This window comes from Hesperophylax consimilis, chromosome 6 (assembly GCF_061612785.1).
Source record: "Hesperophylax consimilis isolate HC1 chromosome 6, BYU_Hcon_1.0, whole genome shotgun sequence".
NCBI lineage: Eukaryota > Metazoa > Arthropoda > Insecta > Trichoptera > Limnephilidae > Hesperophylax > Hesperophylax consimilis.
The window spans coordinates 19,319,917-19,330,116 of record NC_142841.1 but is presented as its reverse complement, the minus strand read 5'-3'; the positions used below and the strand labels follow the sequence as shown (position 1 = coordinate 19,330,116).

The 10,200-nt window shown below is 33.0% G+C and overlaps 1 protein-coding gene across 2 annotated transcripts in view; it reads left to right on the top strand.

Moving 5' to 3' along the window:
* The first annotated feature begins 1,037 nt into the window (after nt 1-1,037).
* Nucleotides 1,038-10,200, top strand: part of LOC149423015 (uncharacterized) — a 380,033-nt gene continuing 370,870 nt past the window's right edge. The window contains exon 1 of one of the 2 annotated variants that reach the window (XM_089632432.1): nt 1,038-1,325. The gene's annotated coding sequence lies outside the window, so the exon portion shown is untranslated. Of the gene's footprint in view, nt 1,473-10,200 lie in introns of both variants that reach the window. The other variant, XM_089632431.1, reaches the window with a different exon arrangement.

Sequence of the window (10,200 nt, the reverse complement as noted above, 5' to 3'; positions counted from 1 at the left end):
CCATAGTGTCCCATGCCCTTGCACATATATAATGTTATTGGCTGCTGACTTAACTAGTCCAAGTTATTTTATTTCATTATTCAAACCGGAAGCGGAAAAGTTGTCAGTTACATTCTTTAATCAACTTTTTTACAAGTGCCTGTGTGTGTGTAATTGCTTAACTTGATTCATAAGTCTGGCGGGAACTGCACTGAGTCGGAAATACTGGCACACGTGGGTAAATGGCAGGTAACTCGATGCAATATCGGCATTGTTATTTTGTCGTTTTGAAAATGCAGGTAAATGGGGAGTCAGTAAACCGCTCACACACAGCGGCGTGTGTTGCTCCTTGACCAAGGGTCAACTGCAGCTTTCAGGTGTTGATTATCATTAGAAATACCTTAATTTATGAAGGATAAGGCGCTCAAGTCATATTACATATAAAAATTATAAATTTCCAACATGAATCTTACAGATTTCTTACGGTGGGGCGATCGTGAAAATAAAAAAAAAAAACTTTTTTCAGAAACCTGTAAAAGAAAAGTTGTTTAGTACGCCACTGCTCACAGAATAATGTCACGTTAAAACAGAAGGTAGCTGTTTGGGTCACACTGCGTTTTTTTAATAAAATTATAAATAAGAGGATAAGGCGACTTTATAAACGACTTTTATTTTTGGAGACCCTCATTCTACATTGTGCCTTATTTTTTTTCTCGGCATTGGGCAGATCATCATTTTACTACGTCCGGCGTCCGTTCAACATTCCTCGGCAGATCAACGCGCATGGATAGCCGCTCTGGAGCCGTCCTTGTAGTGCAGTCCAGCGCAACCTGCAATTTCTTCGGTGTTTTCATTGAGAAATGATCGGGTTTGGTGGCACGGTTTCAGGTCCCCACCCCGGGCGTGCCATGCCACGCTCCGCGGTACCACTTACCACTGCCGCTAGTACTGTACCACTCCAAGCAACTGGCTGCTGCCGACGGCAAAAGTCAAGCAGCAACCGACTAAACAGTCGCGCGGAAGGACACTCGGTCCGCGCGCCTCACAACCGAACGTTCTCCGTTCTCCATGCCATGTATAACGGTCCATCGTGTTATGAATTCCATGTGAAATTATTTACTTAACAAACCAGTGGACGCTTTCTTCTGTCTTCCGTCAGTGTGTTCAGTGTACAGTGTACATACAGTGTGCCCGTGACGCGTACCGATTGTGACGTATGTTCGCAGCGTTGTTGTTGTTAGTGTTCAGTGATTGAGTGGATAAGAGGACTTGGGCGGTGAACAGACTTTGATGCCACAGGCAGTCGCAATCAGACCGCGGGACAGACTAGATCTGTAGTCTTGAATGTTCGTATGAATTTATTGTTTGTGATTTCTTACCATATATTTGCATTCAAAGCGCAGCGGATATTACGGTGCGCTTGCGAAAATAGTGAGGAGACGTGATGGGACGTTGAATGTTCTCTGTTCACGTGTGAATCAGTCGTTGCAACGGTTTGTCGTTTTATACATGTAATTGATGGTTACCTTTAACGAGCATGTTTTATTTTCAGCCATTGTTCTCATGCATTTATTTATGTTAGAACTTTCACGGAATATTGCCGGCGCCACGATTATTGCACATATTTGTTTTAATGCATTTCACTCATAACCACTTGCATGTCACTATTCAAAATTATCAAAGTTCATAATACTATATCGACACGAACAAAATTAACTGCATTAAAGTTGTTTAATGTAAAACTACTTTCGGTTTTGAAACAGCTATTTTACGAAGCCGGTAACTGAATTGAGGTCTGATTTTAAGTTCACAGGCAAAAATGCTACCACGAGACACACGTTCAACGAATCTAGTTCATAGTCGAGCAAAAAGACCAAGAAAATGACATTATAATGTTGTGATCTTTAATACCAAAAAACTAACTATTTATTGATAACTCGTTAACATTTTATAAAGTTTCAACATCCAAATTCTACGACATATGTAGATAATTAAAAGTTGCTGAGCTTTAAATGATTTGTACAAATAAATAAACAAGTTGTAATTTACAAAGTCTCGCCCGTTTTCTCTCGATAATGTATTGTAAAAGAGTTCAATGAATCCACGTCTCCAGAATTGTATTTATATTCTTGTTTGTCAGTTATCAGACAAACACACGACGTGCTTGTGTTTGATGCAATTATTTCCATCTTCGTTTTGTAAGAATTCAACAACATCGTGTTTGCAAAACACAAATGAAATTTTTATCTCATTACGCTACAGCGTTCTTGAACTTTCGATTTTCCTTGCATCACCAAATAATCTGATAAATATTTCAAAACTTGTCGTTCACGTGCCAACAAATGGATTACATACGCACTGATAGTTATCAGGATCGGTCATCCGCTGCAAGCATAATCGATAAGATTACGAAAGTTTAATCATGTTTAGTTCTACAATCGATTAAATTCTCGAGTATTTTGAGATTTTGGATTTATTTAGAAATATTCCCGAATGACATTAATCTTCAAATGCATACACAAATGAATCACTGTAATGAAAGTAGGTAAAACAATTTCGATTTTAAAATTTTACTAACTGACATGTGCAATTATAAGTATAAAAATTCTGATTTAAAAAAAGCATATTTTTATGATTGTTTTTTCGCTTATCGATTTTTTTTCGTAAACTGTAGAAATAACACTTCCCACGAAAGTAAAAAAAAACATATTTAATTACACAAACGATAAAGTATATTTTCAATTCACCAACTTTGACAAATGTTTTGCAAACATGCAAAATTTTACAGTCGACAACTTTTTGGAATATATGTTTGGTCATGTGTAGTAAACTAGTAGATCAAAATACAAAATGAGATAGAATTACTTTTATGAATCCAGTAGTCTGTAGTGTGTAAATTGAGTACCTTCACAAAAATACACGAGGGTTTAAATTTAAAAAAAGGTTTTTTAATAAAGGAGTGCAGAATATTATGGTGTAGGTATGTGTCTGGATGGAGTAATGTGATATTACATCATATCTGTCAATCCCTGAGGTGCTGGTTAGTTAGTTCTGTTTTGCCCACAGAATTTTTAATTTAGTATTTAGTCAAGTCAAAACGAAAATTTTCTTAGAATCTATTGATCACGAAACAGTAAATTGCCTTCTAGATTCGATGAAAAACTTGTATATCTAGAGATCTAGACCACATAACTAACAGCTAAATATTTTACAAAAATATTACGCTAATTCAGGAAGCCATTATTATTTTATGCAAGTCATGGTAATTAATAATTTATTGTAAGGCGTACTAAGCAATGATTAGTGTTTTAATGGAATATCCCCTAATTAGCGCCTTAACTGTAAATAACTGATTATGCCCCAATTCCAACTGAAGGCGTGATGATCTGTTAAAAGATCACTGCTTTTGAAAAACTAGAGATTTAAAACAACGGATAAACAATCATTTATGTAGGGTGAATGGTTGTTTATCAGTTGTGTTAATTTTGAAACACGTTTATTAGTAAGAGGGGTATATGTATAATTCAATTTTAAAAAATGTCAATATTTAATTCTTAGAAAATTTTGTAATTGATACTGTCCTATTTTTTATGCCATAAAAGCGAATTTGCAAGTTTCACGAGAATAACTACAAATTCGCAGTTGTTGGGCAAAAAACGCAATTTTTTGTGTTTTTAACGCTATTTTCTGGGATTTTATAATAAGAAAGTAATACATATTCAAAATAATTATTTGTCCAATTTTTGTAGCCTTAAAATTAGTAATAGTAATTTATTTTTCAATTAAGGAAAACGGCGGTTTGCCATTTTTTATTATAATATATAAAAGAGTTCACATAAAAATCACCGCTTTTCCCAAAAATGCCACAAAAATTACGCGTATTTCGCCAAAACGTCACTATTATCGTCTCTAGAAAACTTGCTACCGCTAAGACTTTCACATTCGTTAGACTCGCCAACCGTGATAATAATATTATGTATATTGAATAAGTATACCTTCTACCAATGACGCAGTCCAAAGTTTTATCGTTAAGTCATTAGTCGTTAATCTTATAAGATTTTCCTAAACTAAGATTTTCACAATCGAAACATATGACGATAAGTGAAAGCACGGGTATTAAATATCCGAAGGTCAAAATCAGAGTTCCAACTGCATTGTACATTTTTTACAGAATTTTTTAGTTTTATACAAAATACATATAATACAATACAAATTTCAGTCGATATTGATTGCTTTTTTATAGTTACGGAATTGAATGCACAATATTATTTGTTTATTATACTAACGAACAATCATCCTTTGTTATCTCATTGATGTTTCATAAATAAAGCGGGCAATACGGTTGCTGATATTATTTTGATTTTTTATGTTGTTTGAAATAAATATATATATATGAAAACAAAAAAAATTATATACATATATGTGTATTTTGCTTTCAGAATAAGAGTAGATATACATCTATTATTTACATGTCGTATTGAAAAAATTGCATCCGGTAGATACTTCTGCACAATCCGGAATTTTATTTTTAAACTTACATTGGGTTATGTGGTCCTGACTACCTGGAATTGTTTTGAAAATGCTGGGTTATGTGGTACTTACCACCCGGAATCGTATTGAAATTGCTGGGTTATGTGGTACTTACTACCTGGAATTGTTTTGAAAATGTTGGGTTATGTGTTATGTGGTGGTTAAGTATTATTCGGACTCAATAATTGTATTAGAATTATTTAGTCAAAATCAAGAATTATACTAAAAACTTTAGTTTAGTTTATTCGTTAATTATTATTTCATGTTATTTCAAATGCTAACCTATACGAATAAATGTAATAATACAATTTCCTTGTGTGATATTTCATCTCGATCGCGCAACCTAACCTAAACGTAACTATCCTAACAAACATTTCTAAATAATTTCGGATACCTAGCAGTAAAAAACCCTGAAATTATTTCAATCGAAAATAATCCAAACAATTTTCTTTCGCATTTTCTCTCTTGTTTGCTGCTTGATAGTAAAAAAATAATTCCTTAAATCACAAAACCTATGCGAAATATGTTGATAGGGGGAAATGTAATAACACAGACAGACGAAACTAGATTAATAAATTAATTAAAATATTAAATATTTCCTGACATGCGTTGAATTTTGCACTAGAATAATATCGTTATGCGAGTAATGGAGAGAGATCCGGTTGAATTGCATAATTTTTAAAATTATAAGAATTTATACGACATTACAATAAGGAAGTTTGTTAAAAGTGAATTGATCATTAATGGATCCAAGTTATTTCCATTTTACAGGTACGCTTCCGTAATTATGTAAAATATCATTACATCCGATATCAGTGTGATAATATATCACACGCTTTGCTGTGAAATGTTTCAAATAATTATAAATGATACGCAGTGTCTCCTTATTGAAATAACATGACGACAGTGGTACGATTAATAAGATGAAATATCACAAAACTGCGCTATATAAATAATTATACATAGTTATTATTCATCAAGATTTAATTTTTTTGCCAATCTTGAAAAGTTTCATAAATGTATCTGGTTTGCTCAGAAATTATCAAATAATGAAAATTTAAAATTAGTTAATCAGAGAAATAAAGTTATTTCTGTGCACACCTCTTGGAATAAGAATACAAAGTAAATCAGCTTGATAAATATACGTACAATTCAGAAATCAGGTAAACATCACATCTTATGATTTAGGTAGGCGACACATTACGCTATAAACATCACGGCTTGGGCTATTTCAGCATATCGCTCGCCATACACTACCAATGGGAATGTATGGCGAGCGATATGCTTAAATAGGCTAAGCCAAGAAAATATAGCGTGTTCTGTCACAGGCTTAACACACAAATAATCTATGAAACTTGATAAATTTGAATTTGTTATGAAATTTCCAAGTGATTTCTATCATTCTTATATATCTATTATTATATCTTCCACTTGAAACAAAAATTGAGGAAAATAAAAATAAATTCAAACACAAAATAAAAAAATGGATTAAAGAACAAAAAAGACAATATTTCCAAAATTCTATAACATAAGAGAATAAAACATATACACGCAACACAAAAAAAATGTATAAGGCAAGCGGCACGCACAAGCACATAGATCATTGTAAATGCTGATTTCCATTCTCTTCTAATGTTTTTATTTTGGTGTGAGAATTGGATTTTGATTTCTAATCTTTATTTTTGATGTAAATTTATCTTTATTTTAATGTTGTTTTTTGTTTAAATGTATAAACTCGTATATTTTAAAATGGGGGCCTCAGCACGGGTGAACAACCCAGTGAGGCCAACGTTGCTGAATTGAAATGTAAAGTACTGTAGAGTAATGTATCAATAAATAATAATAATTGTAAGCCATTGATAACCCAATTGAATATTAAATTTCCATGTGTTTCTATCATTGTAAGCCATTGATAACCCAATTGTATATTAAATTTCTAAGCGATTTCTATCATTGTAAGCCATTGATAACCCAATTGTATATCAAATTTCCAAGTGATTTCTATCATTGTAAGCCATTGATAACCCAATTGCATATTAAAATATCAATTTAACTATCTACTATTATGTATTGATAATTAACATTTTTACGGCCCATATCAATAAAACTTAAATAATCTAAGCTTTACTAGACACCAGCTTTAGTATCTACCCGGTTTTTCCCGAGATTTAAATAAAACATATGTAGAACAAACAATTTGGTGGCATGTCTTATCTTTTTTATCATCTCGAATCTCCATAATACGTGAAAAAACAACTTTGCAAGCCGAAATTAGACACAATATTAAAATGATTTGTGAGAGATTTGGCAGTTTGATAAATTTCTGCTCCAATGTGATGAAAAAAACGACATCGTGCAATCCACTATCAATTGTTTTTAAATTATAAAAAAATGTCCACGAGAGCAACGGCGTTGAATTTTTGCCAATCCGATTTGCATGGCCTGTTCAGCTTTTGTACCCAAATCAACGCCAACGACAAAATACCACAATCCATCCTTTAGTGTGAATTCCCGATGATAACAATTCGGAACAATCACAAAGCGTTTTGTTGTTGGATGTAAAAACGAACAAGCAGTTTGTCACACTTCTAACATGCCTGGCGAGTGTCCACTCGAATGTACGTACGATCAGGTACGACATACAATAATAATTAAATTCAAATCGGACAAGGTACTTGTAATGACATCCGGAATCCGGATAGAAACTACTATGTCAATCGATTTACCACCTGCGCGACAATCGTTTTATGTAATATACGTATAAGATATATTTTTTAAAATATGTACTCATTCTATACGTAATACTACATATGTATATAGTTTGTGATGACAAAAATTGCCAAATCGTCAATGCTTACAATATTTCCAGCGGTTCATCTTGTATCTAAAAATAATAACAACATGTTCAGGAATTGTACTGGGTTATACAATCTTACATGTCTGCTTTACCCTATTGGCGAGAAACCTAGTGGTTCGGTTCCATGTCGGTATTTTGTGCCCGAATCAAAGGACGCAAGGCGAATCATCACCGTGTAGGAGGTTCTAACAACTATTGATAGTAAGTGATGGACTTTTGTTATACGGTCTATTATACCTGTTATACCTGTCTGCATACCCGTTCGGAGACACTTATATTTTATGCAAGTATATATAAACAGACTACATTCTCACTGCACACTCCTTGGGGACACGACATTATCGTTAGTATAAATATTTATAACGGATTTCCTCTCACGGGGCAAGCATATATCAGTATATCGACTTTTGGAATACCTACGGCCGTATGTCCTCTATAAATACCCCTACGGAGACACTTTCTTTAATAGAATTTCAAGAGTTCTATAATATGAAAGTAGATATACCGTACTACATATATAAGTATGTCGTATTGTGTTATTAGGCCATATATCCTCACTGCATAGACTTCTTCGAGGCACGGTATTATTGTTATCAAAAATATTTGCATGGCGGATTTCATAACACGAGAATGGTGTGGAGCGAATATAAAAAAAAACGTGAATAAGGATAATCTGAATTCTTGAAAAATCAGTTCCCGTTTTTTGTTGTAAAAAATATTGTATTTTTGGTAGGTATTTTATCATTATCAGAATTATGCACACAATCTGTTCCATTTTTTTAATAACCCTTTAATTCTAAGCCAATCCGAGTTCGTTGAACCAGAGTTACACGAACGGACAAAACAAAAAAAACAAACATCTACATAAACGTTACGAATAACCTCACAATATTTGAAAATCTCCTACTGCCACCACCGTAAGCGGAAAATTTTGCTTGTGTTGTGATGGCGGACTTAGTCAGCCGAGGAATTGAACACACTACGTCTGGCTGGAACCCAAAAACGATGCCAACTCAGTCCCTGACCGGTCGTTTTACCAAAGTTGTTTTTTCACCCTAAACAATATTTAAATGCAGCATTAGTAAATTTTATCAAATCTTTTTAGTTTTATTTTCAAGCTCTACCTACTATTTTTTATTTTCTCTAGTTTGTTTAAATTTCAAATACACGATGAGACTTGTCGGTATTGGAGCATCTAATAAAATCATAAATTCCTTAACTTTCTAATAACGATGATTGCTGTTGCTTGTCAATGTTATTGCATTGTAATAGATACACTTAAATTTTATGTATCTTGAGGAAAATTCTAGTTAAGAAATTAGTTTTTAATAGACTTTGACTAGTGTTAATTGCAAGACTTAAATAGAAACTGCACAATGAATTAGAAAGGGGACGTAGATAAAGATAATTGAATAATAGATTCGTTTAACTAAAATGATAACTTTTGCTGTCAAATCGTATGAGTAGCATTTAAAAACTGGTAAATAATTAATTTATATACGTGCTTATTAAAATATTTTTTAAAGCCATCGGGTAGTTTATACATATTTTTTTTTAAATATTCTTATTCTATGGAAAAGCTCCAGATTGGAGTTAATTAACTGTCGTCATTAGTCTTCATGTTCACCTTTCAACTTAAAAACCTTTTTTTGCAATTGTAGATTTCGCAGAAATAATTTTCAAACTTTGCTCTTTTCAAAGCCCGCCGGAACGATTGAAATCTGATGGGGTATTCGTGACGTCACACGTACCTCGATTTTGTCGGGTAACTCGAGTCGGTATGATTTCAACAAATCCCAATTAATATATTTAACAAAATTTCCAGAAAACGTTAAATCTTTTGAAATAATTTATATACCACCCTGTGCCAGTCTACTCAGCCGAACTTAGCACAAATTTTCAACATTCTAATGCACGTAGCCGACTGACTCGTTGAGGACTGAGCCGTGTAGGATATGTCAGAACCCGCCGACCAATCACAGGGCGTTTAAGTCTCTTACGGTGTTAATAGTTTTTGAATGACGATTTAGTAATTCTACGCACATAATAAAACTTAAATATCAATTATTTGTTGATTCATTTTTATTTGCAATTCAGGTTCCTTTTTGTATATTCTTCTTTATCTGCACATACATTCAAGGTTTCATTAAATGCATTCAACATTAAATGATGCACTTACTATAAAAAATCCGCCACAGCTTTATTAAAGTATTTTTTGTTTGAAAATTGCAGTAATCATTAAGTGGTAAATATTCTTCAAATGTGATTACGATATAACCGACAGCGAATTGCATTAACTCTTCTTAATTTATGAATCTATGTACAAAATTGTATTTGCGCAACACGTAAATGGCATCTCGGCATTAACATTAAAATGTTCCCATTAAATTTTCCGACTAACCGCCAGTACCTACTAATCCGGCAAAGGCGGATAAACGAAGAACCTAGTTTTCTGCCGCACGATGAATTACTATGAATTCATTATTAATCAGCTAAAAATGTAGAAACATTGTTAAAGTGCAGTCTCATTCCACTGACATTCTTTTGTTTATCGTTTATCCATTTTTGGTTCATCTTATCCTAATACGTTTTGTGTTTTCAGTCTTTATATTATCCGATCCGAATCATATTGTATTTCTGCACCTTAAGTTACTTCATCTGTGGTTTAGATAAAGTTTTAAAATGTTCTTCTAAATGAAAGCGGCAGATGCCCTCATTATCGTTCTGGTGAAAAACCACACCTAGAAAACTTACTGATTTAAATTTATTGCTAATTTATAAAGAATCTCTTCAAATTATTCGTAATCATTTTAAAAAACGGGATGGCATGCCCT